This window comes from Ambystoma mexicanum, chromosome 6p (genome assembly GCF_040938575.1).
Source record: "Ambystoma mexicanum isolate Mex_15411 chromosome 6p, UKY_AmexF1_1, whole genome shotgun sequence".
Classification (NCBI taxonomy): domain Eukaryota; kingdom Metazoa; phylum Chordata; class Amphibia; order Caudata; family Ambystomatidae; genus Ambystoma; species Ambystoma mexicanum.
The window spans coordinates 263,132,164-263,153,927 of record NC_090935.1 but is presented as its reverse complement, the minus strand read 5'-3'; positions in this window follow the sequence as shown (position 1 = coordinate 263,153,927).

The following is a 21,764-nucleotide window of genomic DNA, read 5'->3' as shown; positions in this document are numbered from 1 at the left end:
AAGCCTGTAGCTCAGCCGAGATGGTACGCTTAAGCTGTGCAAACCTCTCCTCTGCCTCAGGGGACATCATAAGGACAGCCAGAGTGGATTTGAGGGAAGCATATTCCTCCCTCAGGGCATCCATGTGCGCCTCTGTGTGAGCAGCAATTGCTTGACGCAGAGATGACATTTCAGCCTTGCGTGCCCTGTCTGAGGCCGCCATGCCCAGCCTGAGCGAGCAGGCCGTGGACCGTGCCGACTGCTGCTGGAGAAGCACCTGCCTAGCAGGGGGGAGCACAGATCAGGCCACACGCTCCATGCTCTCAGCGATGTTCTCCATTGCTGCCCCCTGCCATTCTGAATTGGCAGTCATGTCTTGCTCCCACTCAGTATACTGCGGTTGCGTGCGGTGACCACGTTGCTGGGCTTGACCCCTGTGGGACCCAAGGACCGGGGGTCCTCGCTGTGTTGGCACCGCCCGCGGCTGCACGACTACATGCCCCCATCAACGTGATGTCCCAGGCACATCAGTGACTGGTGTGGAGGGTGACCCTGTGCCCCGATCCACCACGGGCGGAGGAACCAAGACTGTCTGATCCCTCAGTGCAGGTGTCGCAGACAGAGGAGTGTCCACATCAGAATCACTCCCCCCTGACACATGGACTTGATGCTCATCCAACTCAACATGGACGTCAGAGTCGTCATCAAGGCTGGACTCATAGGCAGCCAGAGACAAGATGGACTGTAGCACTTGGGGGTTTTCGTGGCCTACCACCCCATAACACCCACTTGTGACAGGTTGATGTAGTGGTAACAACCCTGTGTCTGGCATGACAACACCATCCTCCGCCTCCATTGCGTCATCACCTGAAAAATAGAGAGATAAAAGGTCACTACACATGTCAGAAGCACACAACACATACACACACCGACAACAAACGCATCAGGCAGACATGTGACACACAACATATAACCTGGCATGCATGCTGGGTCAACTTTGAATTTCTTCTTTGATCAGACCTTTTGAAAGGTGGCAGTTTCCATGGAAGAGGGTCTATGCAGTGCAGAAAATGTGTACGCCACACTACCTACATGTACAAGGACTCCATCGTGTGTGCCAGGAAATGTGAAGGCAGTGCAAGGTCAAATTCAGGCATCACGTGCATTGTGCATTCAATGTGTACCATATCTAGAAGCCAAGCACCCCTCCACCCCAGTACAAAAGCAGGGATGCCTAGCATGGTATCAAAAGGCTGACCATACACCTGTGTATTGACAGGCAGTGTTGACTGGCATCAACAGCTTAATGTGATTCAAGTGACAACACTGCAAATGATGATGGGACAGTAAGCAGGACACATGATGAAAACTTTGGAGGCTGCCCACGTGTGAGGAAGACACAACAACAGTTGGACAGAGTCATTGGCCATTGAACAGGCTGAGGCCTGTGAGCCACACAGATTGTCAGACCCTAAACATGTGTGCAACGCAGTACTGAGCCACAGTTGACATGGGAAGGCTGATGAGATGCCATGCAATGTATGTCACCCAGGACTTGTATTACAGTGATCATCCAGTCTAGGACACATAGGGGCATGCGTGCAATGCACATGGAGCATGAATGGGCACTCATGTCCCTGTGGGACATCTGACCTATGCACAGTACAAGTGAGATACCCTGCATCAAGTACTAAGGCTGTATCACATGGCATATGTCTGGCAGATTGTACGCTGGAAGTTAGCATCTACACAGGACAGATGAACAGGAAACTACACATTGGCAAGATTGAAACAGACCAGTGCAAAGGTGGAACGGGGTGCAGAGTGGCGGAGGAGGGGCAAAGGAGCATGCCTACATGGAGTATCCGCATGCAGGCAGAGGAGACATGCACGTCAGTCATGCAATGACATTGTGCCTGGGCTGAGAGGAAGGTCACCCCACGCCACATGCAGAGGGGCCAGTGAGCTGGAACATGGACCGGAGGGGCATACTTGTTACCAGCATGTCAGTAGGGTGCAACAGTGGTGATGCGGACAGTCCCCATCTGTTCCACATGTCCACCATCCAGCAGAGCAGACATGCATCACGGAAGCATTGCATTACTTACACATCAGAACCATGTACACGTCACATGTAGTGGCAATCATTCACAACACATTCCACAAGTGAAACACACACGTCCTCAACAAACACGCATCAACACTCACTGGACTGGGCATCAAAGTCCAGCATCTCTCCCACTCCTTCGATCAATTCAGGTGGTATGAACTCAGCAACGAGTGTCTCATGCGGAGTGAGCTCTTCCTCCTCTGGTGCAGGCCCACCGCCAGTCACCAGAGTCAAGTTGTAATTAGAGGCACGCTTAGCCTTAATGCTGCGTTTGATGTCATTCCAACGCTTTTTGCATTCTTGTGCCGTGCACACCTCATGGCCGAATGAACTGACATGTTCCACAACATGCTTATAGTGGGTGTCACGTTGGGCAGCCGTAGTCTGACTATTGGCACCCACTAGCATGTCATGGCTGTGGCCCCGCACGTAGCCCATGAGGAAGTCCAGTTCCTGCTTGCAGAAAGGCTTCTTCCTCGACGTGCAGGAGGTTGTGGCTGTGTGTGGGGTCCCAGCCTGTGCTGCAGGTGCAACCTTCCTCCTCTTGGACTGTGGCGCAGACCCTGGCTGGCTAATGCCGCTCTGACCAGTATGGCCAGTGGGTTTGGTGGATTGAGCCAAGGGAGTGGCAGGTGGAGAGACAACCAAAGGGCTGACTTATGTCAGTGGCATCTGGGTGCCCTCTAATGGACCCTGCGCAGCAACATCAGCTGTGGCAGGGTCATTGACCGCAACGGTCCTGGTTGGCAGACTCACAACTGGGGTGCTGTTGGGTGCATCTGCCCCTGCACTTGCCAACACTCGGCTGTTCGGGGCAGCCGATGACATAACTGCCCCAGGGACACGTGTCTTGGTCTGAGCAGCCCGGCCTGCCCCTATGGTTTCCCTCCTGGCCTGTTGGAAATCTACCAAGGGCTCTTCAAGTGCCAACGCAGCCTGTACTGGCAGACTCTGAGCCTGGGTTGCGGCGTCCACAGCTGCACCTGCAGCTACCACTACCCTTGGGCCAGTGGCAGTCGATGGAATGGACTGCCGGGTCACACGGGCACTAGTGCCAGATGCAGAAGCTGCATCCCCCGGAACCACAGGGGGTGGTGGCATGACTGCACCGACACATGGCACAACATTGTGCTCAAGTGGCGCACCCCTGCCTCTTCCCCCTCTGTGGCTGCCCTGGACACCCTGGAGTCCCACTACTCCCTGGTCACCACGGCCATGTCCCTGGTCACACCCGCCACGAGGAGTACGCCCAGCTGAGGCGCCACTCACCTTTGGTGTCCTCCCAACCATGGCACAGATGTAGTAGTGCCGGCACAGATGGAGTAGTGCCAATGGGAGGTGTACACCACAATTGACCTGGGCAATTGGGGTGAAGGGGGTGGGAAACAAGATATTAACAGCCCCCCTGCACCTTCAAGGCTGTATGTGACCCCGGTGATGTAGTGACGGGTCACGGAATGCTCAGGCACCCCAAAACTGCATTAAAACCGCGCACGCAACCCTGCAGCCTACGTGCGTGGATTCAACCTCCCACAGTACGCGGTGGCAACCAGTAACATGAATAACGCGTACGCATGGGACACGCAGGCTACTATGACATCGAAAATGGGTGCGATACACAGGGGCACCCGCAGTGGGAAAAATAGCGTGTGCGACTCACCTGCGCGTCTGACTAGCGCGATGCAGAAAAACACGTGTAGCCAATACCCCCGCCAAAAGAAGAGATACGTCCTTGATAGCTGTGAAGTTGTGATGGCGCGCGAAACAACAGGAAGCAGCAACACATGTCGGTCTCCACGAAAGGCACGTACAGCGAACTGCTGGCCCCGTTTCCCTTTAACCCGTGCTGAGGGAAACGGACACGCGCGTCACGTCACTTACGCGCATGGGCCCTTTCCTCAGATTACACGCAGACGTGCAGTTTTTCACGCATGCTGAAATGCCCATGCAAGCCTGCGCGCGTCACGTCACAGAGGTGCTTGCGCTTGAAGGGCCTTCTGACCAATGAAATTGCGTATGCGTGCAGAAGCGCATACCCGCTAAGGGCCTTTCCTGGAATTACACGCTGACGTGCAGAATTTTCACGTGCCAAATCACTCCGTATCAAGCTGGCCACGCGTAAGCACACGGAAGACCACGCTCCTGCCCAGAAGGCCGAATTACTGCCCCCCAGAGCCCCAAGCACGCTCCCACCTGCCATCTGCTGCTGCCTGACTGCCTGCTGCCCACGTGCCCTGCCATTTGCTGCCTGCACATCAGCCAGGGGTGCTGTTGCTGTGACCACCCCTGTTGGAACCGAAGACTCCCGACTGGGCTTCCATCGCTCCACAGCCCAGCCCCAGGACCTAGTTGCCCACCCACTCCTGCCACTGGGGTTGTCATGTCGGGCACTGCAACATCTGGCACCACTGACAACCCCCGACCAGAGAGGCAGAGGGGCACCAGCTTCAGTGCCAGGGAGGTTTGTGTCCTGGTGGAGCAAGTCCTGGGGCAGTATGATGCACTCTTCGGAAGTTCCTGCTCCGACAAGGAAGGACGGACTAAGATCTGGACGGACATCGTGACTGCCATCAACGTGGAAGGGGTGGCAGTCCGCGACTTCCAACAGAAGCGCTGTGAGGACTTCAGGTCCAGGTCCCTGAACAAGGCCCGGCGCCTCTTGAAGGCAGCGGATGCGAAGGAGTGCCGGGGCCACTTGTTGGAAGAATAGTTGAGGGTCCTGGAACGCATATCCCCAGCGCTCCACGTCCTTGAGAGGCAGACCCGTCTGGAGTCGAGCGGTAAGTGTACATGCATCCTGATTGTAAGCTGTGCGTGTGGTGATGTGCCAGTAGTGTGCAGGTTGCATATCTGTTTGTATGGGGCCGAGTATGCGTGGGGGTGTACAGGGCCGTGAGGCTAACACATGCGAGGGATGTCATGTGTGAGACATGGATGGTGCTTGTGTGTGTAGGCTTGCATGCCAAATGCAGTTGTGTGGGCACACATGTTTGGATGAATGTGTATATAAGTAGGCATGTTCGTAATGTCACGCATATATGTTGTTTTCAGCTGCATGTATCAGCACTGTGTACATGTGCATGTGTGTGTATTTGACAAGGGTGCAACTGTGATGCAACATGGATGCATGTGACAGCGGTATGTGGAAGCCTGATTGGCATATGTGACATGGAGGCCCATCTGAACACTACGAAAGTTGGCAGAGGTGTACACATGCATGCAAGTGTGGTGGTGTGTGTACATATGTAGTGCACTCCCTGTGTTGCATGTGATGTCTGGCTCACCTTTGCCTGATCATGCTGTTGTATGTGTATGGATGGTGCTGGCAGTTGCGATATGGCTGTGGTATGGCTCATGTGTGCAAGTTGAAATGACATGTGTGTTGGGGATTGTGATGGCATGTCTGAGGTTTGCCAATGCCACTCATGTACAACTGTCATGTGTGTATGTGTCCATTGTACAGTGCCCTGATGCCTGTGTTTTATTTCTCCCTGTCTGCAGCGTCAACTGATGAAGAGGTCGGAGAAGGTGCTGTGGAGCACAGCGGCGGGGATCGCACCGCCAGCCGGAGACGCAAGGCCCGGCTCCCCTCCCAGGTTGTGATCTCGTCGTGGAGTGAGGAGTCCGGTGCTGCATCCCAGGCCGCAGCTGCCGGGGGGAGGTCCAAGAGGCAGAGGTTGGAGTTGGACTCCTCGGAAGCAGAAGGGGCAGCTGGGACCCCACAGGGCCCAACGGGGGAAGATGGCATGGAGTCATCCAGGTTGGTGGGGGGTTTGGTGGAGGAGGAGGCTGTGCAAGCAACAGAGACGGGGTCTAGAGGTGGGGATTCCACTGGTGCTAGTGGCGCAGTGCAGGACCAGGGACAGGAGGCAGCACAGGCCGCCACGGAGGTGCCTGTGTGCAATCCTGTCCCTGATCCTGTCACTGCATCATCTTGCGCCAGCAGGGATGCCTACGTCTAGACCCGTTTTCAGGCAGGGGATGAGCTCACGACAACTGGCCTTCCTCTGCCTGCGGACGTGGCTATCCGGGTCCGGGTTGAGCCTGTCCTGACTGGTGTGGCGTTGCGTCAACGGGCCATGCGAGGTGACCTGCAGTCTTTTCATGAGGAGACTGCATGTCATCTCGAATGGCTCGTTGACCACGTCGGCCTACTGGGACAGGTCACCCAGGCCGGATTCCTCCATTTGATGGAGCTTGCTACGACCCCCTCCTCAACTGAACCCCCTATGCGCCAGTCGTCCTCCGTGCCATCTTCCCACCCATCAGTCACCTGGGTGCCCTGTGGAGCTGCCTCTGACGGTGCGGCCAGGCTGGTGGAGGAGGCATCCCTGCCGCAGTCGGGAGTCAGACATCCAGCAGATGTGGCCACAACATCAACGACTGCACCCCAGCCAGCGGAGGATGTGCAGGCAGCAGGAGGCAGTGCACGGGCAGAGGCACAGCAGCATCAGCAACGTGGTGGGAGCCATGATGGCTCGGGGCCTTTGACATCGGAGGGGCAGGCATCGGCCGGAGGGCAGGAGGACCCAGGATGGGAAGTGTCTTCCGTGTGGCAGCGGTTGGGCCACGCCATAGATGCGGAGCGGCAGCGGGCAGAAGAGGCACGGCTCACGATTGGTCAGGGCGGAGAACTCCATGCGGAGGGCCCTGAGGCGGGCCGAGTGCCTCGAGGCAATCCGCAGGGGGTTGGAGGTGGACACATCGACGGCCCTGCGGACCCTCAGGGCCATGGAGGAGGACCGCCTCCGGGACATTGAGCAGGAGTTCGATGATGCCCTGGTCTGGGACATCCAAAAGTGAGCCGTCGGACTAGCCCGCTGCCCTTGTAAATAGTTCTGTAGTTAGTGTTAGGTTTCCTTTGGTTTTGCATTTTTTTTGGAACTTTTGAACAATGGGCCACATTTTTGTATATAGTTTTTTTTTATTAGGTAGTGTTATTAGATAGGTTTCATTTCTTTTGTTGGGATCATGGACCCTGGGTTGTTTATCTGTATATAGTTGACTGTTGGATTCTCATTTTTTTTTAAGATTTACTCATGGAGCAATGATTTTCGATTTTAATTTTCTATTGGATTTACTTTTGTGGACTGTGACTTTGGACACCTTTCCTTTGGATTATGATTTGTGGTTTTGCATTATTTCACTGACATACTGGTTTTAATTTTTTTAAATTCCCATTTTTGTTTGTTTATTTTTGATTCAATTTATGTTGCTTTTAATACATATTTTTTGTTCAAACTTCAATGTGTAGTATCATCTCATTGGTTTCATGCATATCATGATATGGGTTTTGAGATTCACTGACACCCATTGGGTGTATGTGAGGGACATGTGTTTATTTCCAAACTTTCAATTGGGGTTCTATCATGTTATTGCCATTTCTAAGTGGGTGGATGCAATACTCGGGTGGGTGTTTGGCATTTGGAGGCTGACCATAAGGGCCAGGGATCTAGATTGTGATGACATGTTGGCTGGGGGACATGTGTGGGGGCCTGGTGGAGGGTGCCCTGCACTGCTGGGGCTGGGGGTGCAGGGGGACATGAGTTGGACATGAGTGGGGGCCTGTTGGCAGGTGCCCCACAGTGCTGGGGGTTGGGGGTGCAGGGGGACATGTGTGGGGGCCTGGTGGAGGGTGCCCCACAGTGCTGGAGGGTGGGGGTGCAGGGGGACATGTGTGGGGGCCTGGTGGAGGGTGCCCCACAGTGCTGGGGGGTGGGGGTGCAGGGGGACATGAGTTGGACATGAGTGGGGGCCTGCTGGCAGATGCCCCACAGTGCTGGGGGGTGGGGGTGCAGGAGGACATGAGTTGGGGCCCTGGTGGAGGGTGCCCTGCTGTGCTGGGGGTGGGGGTTCAGGGGGACATGAGTTTGACATGAGTGGGGGCCTGCTGGTAGGTGCCCCACAGTGCTGGGGGGTGGGGGTGCAGGGGGACATGTGTGGGGGCCTGGTGGAGGGTGCCCCACAGTGCTAGAGGGGAGTGGTGCAGGGGGACATGTGTGGGGGCCTGGTGGAGGGTGCCCCTTAGTGCTGGGGGGTGGGGGTGCAGGGGGACATGAGTTGAACATGAATGGGGGCCTGCTGACAGGTGCTCCACAGTGCTGGGGGGTGGGGATGCAGGGGGACATGGGAGGGGGCCTGGTGGAGGGTGCCCCACAGTGCTAGGGGGTGGGGGTGCAGGGGGACATGAGTTGGGGGCCTGGTGGAGGGTGCCCTGCACTGCTGGGGGTGGGGGTGCAGGGGGAAATGAGTTGGACATGAGTGGGGGCCTGCTGGCAGGTACCCCACAGTGCTGGGGGGTGGGGTGCAGGGGGACATGAGTTTGGGGCCTGGTGGAGGGTGCCCTGCACTGCTGGGGGGTGGGGGTGCAGGGGGACATGAGTTGGACATGATTGGGGGCCTGCTGGCACGTGCCCCACAGTGCTGGGGGGTGGGGTGCAGGGGGACATGAGTTGGGGGCCTGGTGGAGGGTGCCCTGCACTGCTGGGGCGTGGGGGTGCAGGGGGACATGAGTTGGACATGAGTGGGGGCCTGCTGGCAGGTGCCCCACAGTGCTGGGGGGTGGGGGTACAGGGGGACATGTTTGGGGGCATGGTGGAGGGTGCCCCACAGTGCTGGGGGGTGGGGGTCCAGGGGACATGTGTGGGGCCCTGGTGGAGGGTGCCCTGCACTGCTGGGGGGTGGGGGTGCAGGGGGACATGTGTGGGGGCCTGGTGGAGGGTGCCCCACAGTGCTGGGGGGTGGGGGTGCAGGGGGACATGAGTGAGGGTGCAGGGTAGTCCCCCGTGGTGTGGGCTGCCTGCAGGGGCCGTGGAGGTTGTGGAGCGAACACCTGGGAGGACCCACACGGCCAATTCGCGTCTAGTACTCCATGGAACCCCTGAAATACACCTGAAGTACCCTGCTGATATCGCGTGTGAAACTTCCCACGCACCCCAAAATACACGTACCCAGGACATTCGCGTGTGGAACTTCCAGCGCACCCCTGGAATACACGTACCCAGCTGAAATCGCGAGTGAAACTTCCCGCGCACCCCTGAAATACACGTACCATGATGAATTTGCATGTGAAACTTCCCGCGCACCCCAGTAATACATGTACCACGCTCGCACAGGGCCAATCGCGTGTGAAACTTCCCGCGCACCCCTGAAATACACGTATTCTGCTGAATTCACGTGTGTAACTTTCCGCGCACCCCAAAATACACGTACCCAGTACATTCGTGTGTGGAACTTCCAGCGCACCCCTGATATACACGTACCCTGATGGAATCGCGTGTAGAACGTCCCGTGCACCCCTGAAATACACGTACCCTGCTGAATTCACGTGTGCAACTTTCCGCGCACCCCGAAATACACGTACCCAGGACATTCACGTGTGGAACTTCCAGCGCATCCCTGATATACACGTACCCTGATGAAATTGCGTGTAGAACTTTCTGCGCACCCCTGAAATACACGTACCATGCTGAATTCACGTCTGGAACTTCCCGCCCACCCCGTAATACACGTACCCAGGACATTCGCGTGTGGAACTTCCGGCGCACCCCTGATATACACGTACCCAGCTCAAATCGCATGTGAAACTTCCCCCGCACCCCTGAAATACACTTACCCTGCTGAATTCACGTGTGAAACTTCCCGCGCACCCCTGATGTACACGTACCCTGATGGAATCGCGTGGGGAACTTCCCGCGCGCCCCTGAAATACACGTACCCAGCTGAAATAACGTGAGGAACTTCTCGCGCATCCCAGTGATACACGTACCCCGCTTGCCGTGCTGGTACAGGGTTAGCGCAGCCCTTTGCGCTGGATTGGGGATTTTGATGGCTTTTCCCTGCGCAAGGGGCGTTCTTGGGGGCGTAACTGGCGCTGCTGCAGGGTTGCTGTGCCACTGTGCGCCACGGCTGGTTTTGGTGGCTGGAATCCAATAATATGCTGTGCGCGGAAATGTATTTTGGCGCACGCGGCTGGCGCAGGGATTCGCACGCGCACACTGTGCACCAGCCGTGTGCGCCACTTGTGAGCTGAATTCTATGAATTACCCCCTTAGTCTCTTTAGTCACTTTGATTGTAATACCATCAATCATTAACAGAGTATATTGAACATTGAGTTTGTTAATTTGTAATGGAGGCCAAGGGTAAGGAGTTCTGTCTTATCGTCATTCAGGCAGAGGCTGTGGGCCACCATCCATGCCTGAATGACTAGGTATATTTTGTTCAAGAGAGCTAGGTCTGAGTCATAGTCTCCAGAGAGGGTCAGGAGTATCTGGCTGTCATCTGCGTAGTTGGTGTAGATGACACCCAGGTGATCTAGCCTGTCAAATAGAGGCTTAGTGAATATAGTGTACATAATTGGAGACACGGAGGGTCCCTGAGGTAATCCACATGTAATTGGGATGGATCAGCGGCTGTCGATTGAGAGAAGACCCTCATTGACCTATTGTTGAGGAAGGAGCAAATCCAATCGGGAGGTTCTTGAGAGAAGTTAGCAGCAAAGGGAAGGTGCTTGCAGAGAATTGTATGGTCCACCAGATCGAAGGCGGCCAATAGATCTACAAGTAGAAGCAGGGCACATTGCCTTTTGTCCCTGAGTGAGCCAATTTGTGTTTTCAAGTCTATCAGAGCTGTTTCGGTACCATGAAGTGGTCTGAAGCCTGATTGTCTTAGTCCTAGGAGGTTGTTAGTCTCGAGATATTGTTGGATTTGGAAGTATGCCACCTTATCTAGTATTTTAAGGAGGAAAGGGACCGTTGTAATAGGACGGTAGTTGGTTGGGATAGTTGGGTCTAGTGATGCTTTCTTTAGTGGCGGTAGGACCCAGGTGTCGTTTAAGTTTGTTGGGACACTGCAGGAACGAAATTAGGCATTTATTAGTTTGGTAATGAAAGGAGCCAGGTCTTTGGCGCCTCCTTTAATTATTTAGGCAGGACATATATCCCCTTGGCAGCTTGAAGGCTTGAGTGATGTGATCATTTGTTCCACCTCTGCGGTGGAAACTAGCAAGAAACAGAATTTTGGGAGGTGTTTCCTGGGAATTTCTTCTGGTTCAAAGTTAGAATCTGGTTTCGATATGGTGAGTCTTTTGGCTTTGATTTTATTTTGAAGGGTGACAATTTTGTTTTGACAGGGCATTTTGAATGTCCTTACACCATGCTTTGTCCTTCGTGCAGGGATCTTCAGCAGCTATGGGGGATTCTAATTATCTTAGGATCACAAAGAGTTTCATTTGACAGATTATATTGTTCATTTGGCATCACTAATGTGTGCCAGGGGTAATGGATATTTGGTGTACTGAGTGAAAGGCATCCCCCATGTGTGCCAGTTGTTATGGATGTATTGTTTATGATATATTCGGGATCACGATTAGGTGCCAGATGTATGGTTGCTGTGTGTATAATTGTTTTGGCCATCACTGGATTGTATGGATGTATGGCGTGCTGTTTATTGGACAACACTGATGTGTGCCAGATATTTGGATGCGTTGATGAAGTTTATAATGGATGTATTGTCAAAGTTGTTGATCACCAAAGTTGTTTGTGTGTGTACGTTCATGGATGTATGGTGTGTTGTTTATTGGGAATCACTGATGTGTGCCAGATGTCAATTACCTAGTCAGTGCATTTACTGAAAATGTTAGAGCCATACCAACCCCATACCAATAATCATGCCACTGAAATGAAACAAACTATTGGTGTCATGGAAAATGGTTCTCCGGGACTATCTGTGACATACACACCACAAAGATATTTTCCAACATTAAATGTGAGAGATTGGCATGGAAATAAACTTTTAGGGGACCAATCCAGTGGCAATGTTCAGGTTAATGAAGACCTAGGAGTCCAGTGTCAACACCATCAGATGCCAAAAGCACCCTATACTACTGGCATAATGAAAAGCAGGCTCCTGTAGTTTTGGCAATTTGGTCAAATGAACGAGAAAAACTGACACATAAAATCATGAATGATTTCTGTTAGTGACTATGTGGTCAGAATTCCTTCGATGAAGTATATTAATGTGGAATTTAGGATTGGTTTAAGCCACTCAGAGTAATACCCAACCAATATAATTAAGAGATAGCGGTTGCGCTCTAAGGTCAGTTACAGTTGGTGTCATCGAGATTTATAATTTCAGCCAATGGTTTGCGGCCAGATTGACACGGAATGAGAGACATTGAATCATCAAGTTGCCAAAGGCACCTCTCCACTCTCTCCATAGCGTAGTACCTGAAGCGATTGATATATGTGTGTGTTCTATATCTAGACAAGACAGTAGATTGTGCTTTGCAGAGCTGTCCTTCAACATGTATACAGTACCCCTTTGCACAGGTGAGAGGTGATGTTTGAGTTTTGCTGGACTGTGGTACAGACAGTGAAAAATGGGATATGTGTTGCAGCTCTGTAGCTCCATTCAGTATACAAAAGAATACCGTAAACACAGGGATGTAATTTCTCCAAAATGCCAGGTGTAGCGCAAGTGTCATCACATGACCCTTGAACTCTGATGACATCACGTGAAGTGATGTCATTTGACCCAGCCCTCAAGTGAAATCTTGGAAGTGATGGCACATGCCCTTCAGATGCGTCTAACACACGTGTTTCCACCCAGAACATTCAAACAAACACTATCACAATCATACTCATTCACCCACCAGTCACTCACTCATACACCTTCTCTTACATTCACTCTCACTGCATTCCCCATACAGACACAAACCCACCCAGAAATTCAAACACACACTATCACATTTCTTCTCGTTCACCCACCACTCACTGACCCGTAGCACATACATACATCTGATATACACTTCACAAATGCAAAATACACATCTATTTATTTTTTTAAAGCCTTCTTACCTTTTTACCAGCTTCGGTACGTCACTCCAGGCCACTCGGCTCTTCCGTGCTAATCACAAACAGGAACCAGGAAGCTGGGAGAGCTTGAATTGATTGATCGGCTTTGAATTCTGATTTTGAGAAATGTCCCTGCCAAGCGCTAAACAGTTTACTTTTAATATATCAACTGTCAGTGCTTTATTGAACATGCACTCACACACAAGCAGCTGCACTGAATTTATTTTCCATGTCATTTGTGGGAACACAAACAAAATTTGGCAGGTGCTGCAAACATTGTTGGACCTGGTGATCACAGGTGGTCAGCATTAGATTGCAGATTGATTAGCTGTGTGACACAACACGCCACCTGCATGATCTCACTGAACAGAAGGCTGGGGGAGGAATTTGCACTGGGACAGCTTGTTTGAAAGGGTGCCATCACACACTAAACAAGCAATTGAATTTGGGTGGAAGAGAAGAGGAGGTGAATTGGTGATAGAGGAGGTGAATGGTGGCAGGTTGATTGGCCGTGTGATGCATCACACTACCTGCTTGAGAACACTCAGCAGTATGTCGTTTGACTGATTGTGCTGGGCCGGTATTACCCAAATTGATCGGACACAATTGTTCAAATTACCGAATTGACCGAAAGTCAAGGGTCCGAATTGACGTTTGTACAATTGGCCGCATATATATATATATATATTGTTGTGATCAAGCGGCGAGTAGAGCCGCGAAACGTGTTAAAACGTTCCCAACGCGCACTTTTATTATGCACTTTGGGAGTGCCACTTTTTGATGGCCTTTTAACTTTTGTGCCATCTTGCAAGGCACTAATAAAGACATGTATTTTACCACTATTTTGGTGTCTGGATCCCTTTACTCTATGGATGTGAAGAGTGCTACTCACCCTGCCTGACGTTCATCAGTGCCCAGAAGATATATAGTGGCCATGTGGTTATGGTTAAGTTGCTGTTTCCATAGGAAGAGCACTTTTTGGGCAGCTTATAACTTTGCTCCCCCTGGACGAATCCTCACCAAACTGTGCAAAAAAGTATATGTCCCACTCTGAATTTTTTAGCAAAGTTTGGTGAGGATTCGTCCAGGGGGGCCAAGTTATAGGGGGGGGGGTCCCATTTTTTTTCCATAGACTGAATGGGGAAAAAACTTTGCTCGGCCTACAGCCCAAACCGCTGGACGGATTTTCACCAAATTTGGACCAGGAGTAGCTTGGTCCCGAAAGCGTGCTTTTGCAGATTAGGTGAAAATCTGTCCAGTAGTTTTTTTAAAAATGACCAAAAAGTAGGTCATAAAAAATTTGTGATATCTGTGTTCGGTCTGCGGACACACTTCCCTGTTCGCTCTACGGACAGTGTCCTGATTGGCCAATCAGTTTGTGTGATGTCCACGGACAGGCGCCGTGTTCACTGATTGGACGGTGTAGATGGTGAAGCGCATTAGATTTTCAGTAGCGCCCGCCATCTTGGATTCGCGGACGTCTGCGGACAGCGCGGTGAAACTTGGTTCAAAATTTGTATTTAGTAGAGTGTCTTGGTGTGTAGGAGTGTTTGGGAAGGGTGGGAGAGTATGAGATAGGTTGAAAGTTGTGTTTTTTTATGTGGTAGACGTTCTTGTTGTGTTTGATTTGTCTGCGGACATCACGGGTGTTCTGAAATGTTCTAAATAAACTAAATGGGGGGTGTTCTGAGGACTCAATATGTGTCTGTTTTGTTCGCAAGCAAGCTGAAACTGTTCTAAGAACACTTGCGGTGTCCGGAAATGTTCGTAAATAAACAAAATGGGGTGTCCTGAGGACGCTGCCCGTATTGTTCTCTGGTCAGTTGAATGTGTTCTAAGATCACTTGCGGTGTCCTGAAATGTTCGTAAATAAACAAAATGGGGGTGTCCTGAGGACGCGGTCCGTATTGTTCTCTGGCAAGTTGAATGTGCTCTAAGAACACTCGCGGTGTCTTGAAATGTTCGCAAATAAACAAAATGGGGGTGTTATGAGGACGCTGTCCGTATTGTTCGTTGTCAAGTTGAAAGTGTTCTAAGAACTCTTGCGTGGTCCTGAAATGTTCGCAAATAAACAAAATGGGGGAGTTCTGAAGACGCTGTCTGTATTGTTCATTGTCAAGTTGAAAGTGTTCTAAGAACTCTGGCGTTGTCCTGAAATGTTTGTAGGGGGTGTCCTGAAGACGCTGTCCATATTGTTCGATGGCAAGTTGAATGTGTTCTAAGAACACTCGCGGTGTCCTGAAATGTTTGTAAATAAACAAAATGGGGGTGTACTGAGGACGCTGTCTGTATTGTTCAATGGCAAGTTGAAAGTGTTCTAAGAACTCTCACGTTGTCCTGAAATTTTCATAGGGGGTGTTCTGAAGAAGTTGTCCGTATTGTTCTCTGGCAAGTTGAATGTGTTCTAAGAACACTCGCGGTGTCCTGAAATGTTCGTAGGGGGTGTCCTGAAGACGCTGTGCGTATTGTTCGATGGCAAGTTGAATGTGTTTTAAGAACACTTGTGGTGTCCTGAAATGTTCGCAAATAAACAAAATGGGAGTGTTCTGAGGACGCTGTCTGTATTGTTCGATGGCAAGTTGAAAGTGTTCTAAGAACTCTCGCGTTGTCCTGAAATGTTCGTAAATAAACACAATGGGGGTGTCCTGAGGAGGCTGTCCGTATTGTTCTCTAGCAAGTTGAATGTGTTCTAAGAACACTCTTGGTGTCCTGAAATGTTCGCAAATAAACAAAATGGGGGTGGTCTGAGGACACTCTCCGTATTGTTCGTTGTCAAATTGAAAGTGTTCTAAGAACTCTTGCGGTGTCCTGAAATGTTCGTAAATAAACAAAACAAATGTTCTGAGGATGCTGTCTGTATTGTTCATTGTCAAGTTGAAAGTGTTCTAAGAACTCTTGCGGTGTCCTGAAATGTTCGTAAATAAACGAAATGGGGGTGTTCTGAGGATGCTGTCTGTATTGTTCGTTGTCAAGTTAAAAGTGTTCTTAGAACTCTTGCGTTGTCCTGAAATGTTCGTAGGGGGTGTCCTGAAGACTCTGTCCGTATTGTTCGCTGGCAAGTTCAAAGTATTTCTAAGAACACTCATAATGTCCGCGGACATTAAAAGTTTCCATAGGCCATAGTTGAAATGTTTGACTCTATGGGTGTGTTATGCTGCGGTGGTTGTGGCCAGGGCATAGAGTGCTGGGTGCATGGCCATTTGGCCATGCACCCAGCACTCTATGCCCTGGCCTCAACCACCACAGCATATCACACTTATAGTTGCTTATAACTTTGGGTCAAAAACAAACTTATAAGGAACAAAGTTATAAGATACTATGGGTGTGATATGCTGCAATGGTTGTGGCCAGGGCATAGAGTGTATAATATACTTACTGTTTGGTTTAGTAACTGGAGTACATGTATTTCTTGTTCATTTCTGTGATAAAAGAAAATAGCATGTTAGTATTTTGTAAAGACTTATTACATTTTATAATCAACATTTTTTTTTTTACTCTCATATTTAGTAGATTACAAACCAGAGTACTGTGCAATTTGCTCAGTTTCTGTGTTCGTTGATAAAATAATTGGGTCTGTGGGAGAAAAAAAAAGTCCATGTTGGATTAAAAAAAACTTTTTCTGTTATGCTACAGTTTATTTGTGTGTTTGTTTTCAGTGTTCACTTGTTGTTTCTGGCTAAGGCTTTATACATTGGCTTGTCGCATTTTTTTGGAGCAGTAACATATTATTTATTTGTTTGGATATTGTAAAATTTTGGAGCAGTTAGATACCAGTAGGCGTATTCTAACTGTCTATTTTTTTTTATATATTTTAGTGGTATTGATTTATCTGTTTGAATATTGTTAAATTTTGGGACAGTTAGGTACCAATTGGCGTATTCTAACTGTCTATTTTTTGCTCTAATTTAGTGGTATTCATTTATCTGATTAGTTGTTGTCGAATCTTTGGGCAGTTAGATAGCTTTTGGAATATTCTAACAGTTTATATTTTTTTACTACAAGTTTACTTAAGGTTTAAGTACAGTTTAGTTATCAAATTTTGGTTTTAAGAACATTAAATAAGCGTTTGTAAGATTTGCTGGTAATCTCTGCTTTAGAGTAATGGTACTATCATTACATTCAAACCATCCACATTTCTTTTTTATATATGCAGTGTAGTACCCTGAATTGGTTGTGGCTCCTGCGTGATAGATTATACCTATTGTTGTAAAGGTTTTCTTACCAAGTTGATATTTGACCATGTGTGAATCCAGTCAGCTTGCAGTTATTTTGGTACCATCTGCATTGTAACGTAGAAGCATTAGTATTACGTATTTACAATGTGTTTGTATTACTAACGTGGAGCAATTATCTGAATTGCAGGTAGAACATAATCTACCATAGTTTGCATTTTGTACAAGTTGCTGAAATGGAATGGATTCACAATTAGCTATTGATATATATACGAAGCGTTCATTGGGGATTTGTTCTTGTGTCACATTGTTGCAGAGAGTGCATTTATGTTTCCACATGTATGAAATCTGCAAGATTTCATTTATATGTATGTTTTTGTTTTCCAGTACTTGTAGTAAGTACATTAGAAATTCTTGAGTTTATAGTGAATTTCACCATTCCAGCACAGTAGTCCAATTGTTGTCTTATTCCATAAACACTATACGTGTTGTCAGGATTATTTGTTGCATTTCTATGAAGTACTAACATTTGCAAACACAATGGGTCTGTACTGTGTAAGTAAATGTTGTCAACAATTGGTGGTAATTGAAATAGAATATTCATTGCTACATTTGCGTAGCAACTTACACCAACTATATTTGAGAGTTTAAATGGACCAGGTAGTTCTGTAGCTGACTGCTTTTTTTGGAGTTTGTCTTCCTTCATTGAAGAAGTACCTGGTTTACTTTCCCTAATTGATTCTTTTTTGCTTGTGGTACTTGATGAAGTATTGGTTTCTTTTACTCTCTTTGGAGGATTTGCAGTGACATCCTGTTGCATTTCTGTTTGATTTATTTGTCTTTTATAACTTTTTACTTTTTGTGGAACAGAAAATGTGTTTAGATGGGGTGTGTATAGTGAGCGAAGTCTATTGTATTCTAAAATGCAAGGAATATCAGCGTTTACATTACTTGCATCAAAGTTGATTAGAAATAGACCGTCAAGTGTACGTAAGTGTGATAGTGCTACGTAGCTCATGCCTTCTTTAAAGACTGTGTTACCAATATCTATCATTGCTTTGTCTAGGGTAAGACCTTGTGATTTATGAATTGTGACTGCATATGCAAGAGTTAGAGAAAATTGTTCTCTGCGTCCATACATGTCTTTGAAGAGAAGGAATCGCTGTTGAGCGTCCTATCCTTTTTACTTCTGAAAGTTTGTCAAAGAGAATATTGACAAACAGAATTTTGTTGTCACGTGGGTATGTTTGAAAGCCAACAACTGTACCCAGTGCTCCATTAACTAGTGCTTGGTCCACGTCAAGGTTACGTTTAAGCATTACTCTGCAATTTAAGGATAATTTTAATATCTTTTCTAAGCCTGCTGTTTTTGAGATTGATTTTTCTAAACTATTTAGTCTTGTTGTGGCTTGGTCACACATGGGTAGTGTCATACCATGTACATCTAGTTTGTCTGTGGCGCTAATTTCCATTATTGGTTGCATTTCTTTACTTAACATTATTTAATTGAATTTGAATCAGCTTGCAAGAGTTGGCATTAAGGCCATACAATTGACATTTTTGTGGGCTAATTGTTCCATAACATCTGTAGCACATGCATTATCACCATAAAGTGCATGAATGTGCCGGGTTTTCAATATTGCTTCTGCTTTTTTAGAAAGTATACCAACTCTGATACTTTTTAAGATGTTGGCATAAGTGAGATCTGCAGATTGCTGCATGTTTTCTGTTAATTCTCTGTATTGGAAATGTTGCCAAAGGTTTACATTTCCAATGCTGCCAACAGTTTTACGGCAGAGGTTGTGTCCTAATGTTTTATAAATAGGCTCACCTTTTACTGGTGTCAATTGAAGATCTCTGAAAACAATAACGTGTTTTCCTGCAAAGAGCTCTTCATAGTTTGTTTTGAGTACTTCTTGTAATCTGAGGTGAATCAAAGCCAACATTAGGTTGGAGACCATGCTCACTTCATCTATTAGTAGCATTTTCATTTGTTTCAATACTCTGCGTAGTTCCATTGCAGCTTCTGCAGAAAGTTTGTAATAGTCTAATTTGTTTTGGTGTTCTACTGGCAATAGTAGTGATCGGTGTAATGTGACACCACCTATGTTGTAGGCAGCTAAACCTGTGGGGGCAGTGACAACAGCTGACAGTTTGTTGTTTGTAAATTGTTGAAGGAACTTGCTGATGATTTTGATTAGGAATGTTTGCCAGAACCAGCTTCACCACTGAAGTACAGTAGTATAGGTTTATAATTATGGCAGGAACATTCTTTATTTTCATGTTGTATACCATGTGCAATTTTTTTTGTTACTTCTTGAAAAATGCTACGTTGCTCATTGTTTCGTTTTGATTGTATTATAGTTAAGTCTTCTTTATCTTCATACTGTCACATGGTGTTTTCTACTTCTATCATAGCTAATTTTTCCTCATTTATTATTAGTGGTTCTCCCAGTGGTTCTTGGCTTCCTTTTACAGAAGGTTGACTACTGTCAGGAGTTTCTTTATCTAGTTGGGCCTGGAGTTCTTCTTCATGTTGCTGTTCATTGTGCAACATTGTTTTGTACTGTGTAAAGTTTACATCAGTTATAGTGCTTTCATTTGCTTTGAAAGCATCTTCATAAGAGTCATAGTTATCTAGTATTTCTTCTTCTTTTCTTCATGGTTTAAAGAGTTGTAGCAGGGACATGTAATATACTTCTTTATGTTGAGGAGTTTAATGACAATTTGATACGATTAATTAAATTTGGTTTGGTGAGTTTAAATAAGCTGCCTTCACAGTTTGTCACTCTTTATTTACCTTTTTTTTTCATCAGGTTTTATATTATTTTTGTATGTGTAGTTTTGGGCTATATGGTATAGACTCATGGTTTCCAAAGTATTACTTCTGTTTGGGTAGTATGTGTCCAATAAATTGTTTTTTAAAATGTCTTGGCTGTTGGGATCACGTTTGGCTATTGTTTCTATATCTTCGTATGATTTTAGAACTCTTTTTCTAGATTTAGCTGGACCAAGACTACATTTTCAGATTTGCCATACAATGCAGCACCAGTTAAACGATCAGCTGCTTCATATGATCCACATTCTCTATGGGAGAGCATTTTTATGCCCAAGCTGTATAATTTCTGAGACACTGCCTTATCCGATGACAGGTCATTCCAGAGGTCTTGGAGCTCTGTCTTTTCTGCTTTGGTTATGCTGTGACATATCGTGCAACTGCAGTAGAATTGTCTGCAATGTACTGCACATCTATGTTTGCATTCCATAAGTGGGCAATGATTGCATTATAATCATTGATATATTTTTCTTCGTCTTTTCTTTTTATGTAATATGTATTTTTAGGTGACTTACCTTTAACACTATGTCTAACTGAAGACATGAGGTTGTTCACTTGACCTGTATTTGTAACTGGTCTAGGGAAACCAAATCAGCATTTGGTGTAGTATTTCCCATTGTTTTTGTATTTGCGACGACAATATTTGCCACATTTGTGTCTTTGAAATTCTAAAACTTGTGCATGAAGATCACTATTTGTTGCTTCCAATGGAATTTCACAAGTGACATATTTTTCAATAAACTGTAAAACAGTGGCATCACTGTCTTGACCAAATTTAGGAGCATCTTTAATCCATAAAAGCATGTGGATATGTGGTGCTCCTCTGGCTTGGTATTCTTTTCTCCAAAAGAAGTGTTGCACTTCTCCAAGGGGAGGAACAGTTTTACTACAAATAAAATGTAGCATAGCAATGAAGCGATGGTGAAAATATCTTGAAACATTAACAGGATCCAAAGAACAAAGTTCTCCAGGTGTTAGTATATCTATGTTTTTTTTGTTTTTGTTTGATATGCGTAGGAAATCATGTAAATCTTCCCATGCATATTCTGCACAACTTAATGTAACAAACCAAGTGGGTGGGCCAAGGTTTCTGATCATACAACATACATCTCCATGACGTCGAAACCAGTACTCTTTAGTACCACGTATATTTGCTAATAGATTTGTAATATTTGATTGTAAAACTTCATCCTTTTGTTGCACTTTTTGTAATAATTGTGTAGCTGTCATATTTTGAATGTGTGATCCTGATTTTAATATGTGTGCAACTCCGTAACATAAAGTTGCTAGTTCACTTTCAACGAGTAGGTGGAATATGTATTCCACATTTTGTCTAAATCTGGGATCTTCAGAACACATCCGTAATGAGCGGTATTCTGAAGCTGATATTTGAATAGGTCTATCATCGTACCTTCCTCCTTTGCCAGTAGGAAAGAGTAAAGGAAAATCAAGTGCTTCTATACTTTTTTCCCATATGCTGATTGGTGATCCTTTTGTTTTGACGCATTTGGTACGTTTCCAGTGCATCTTCTATGGTGTCATTAGAGTGCAAAGGATGAATTGTATAATGGTCTAAAGTATTTGATATTGTAGCAGGATCTAGCAGCTCAAATTGACCAGCTTCTTGTGTTTCTTGAATTATTTCAGTTGTATCCTTCAAGTTTTCTTCAATATTAATTTCTTTGTAATATTCATTACTCTCTTTAAAATATTACAAGGCTTGTCTAACTTTATGTAAATCTTCCAGCTTTTGCCATATTATTTTCTTTTGGAGGTACTCCATTTACTAAGATAATTAAAGATTGCTGCAATT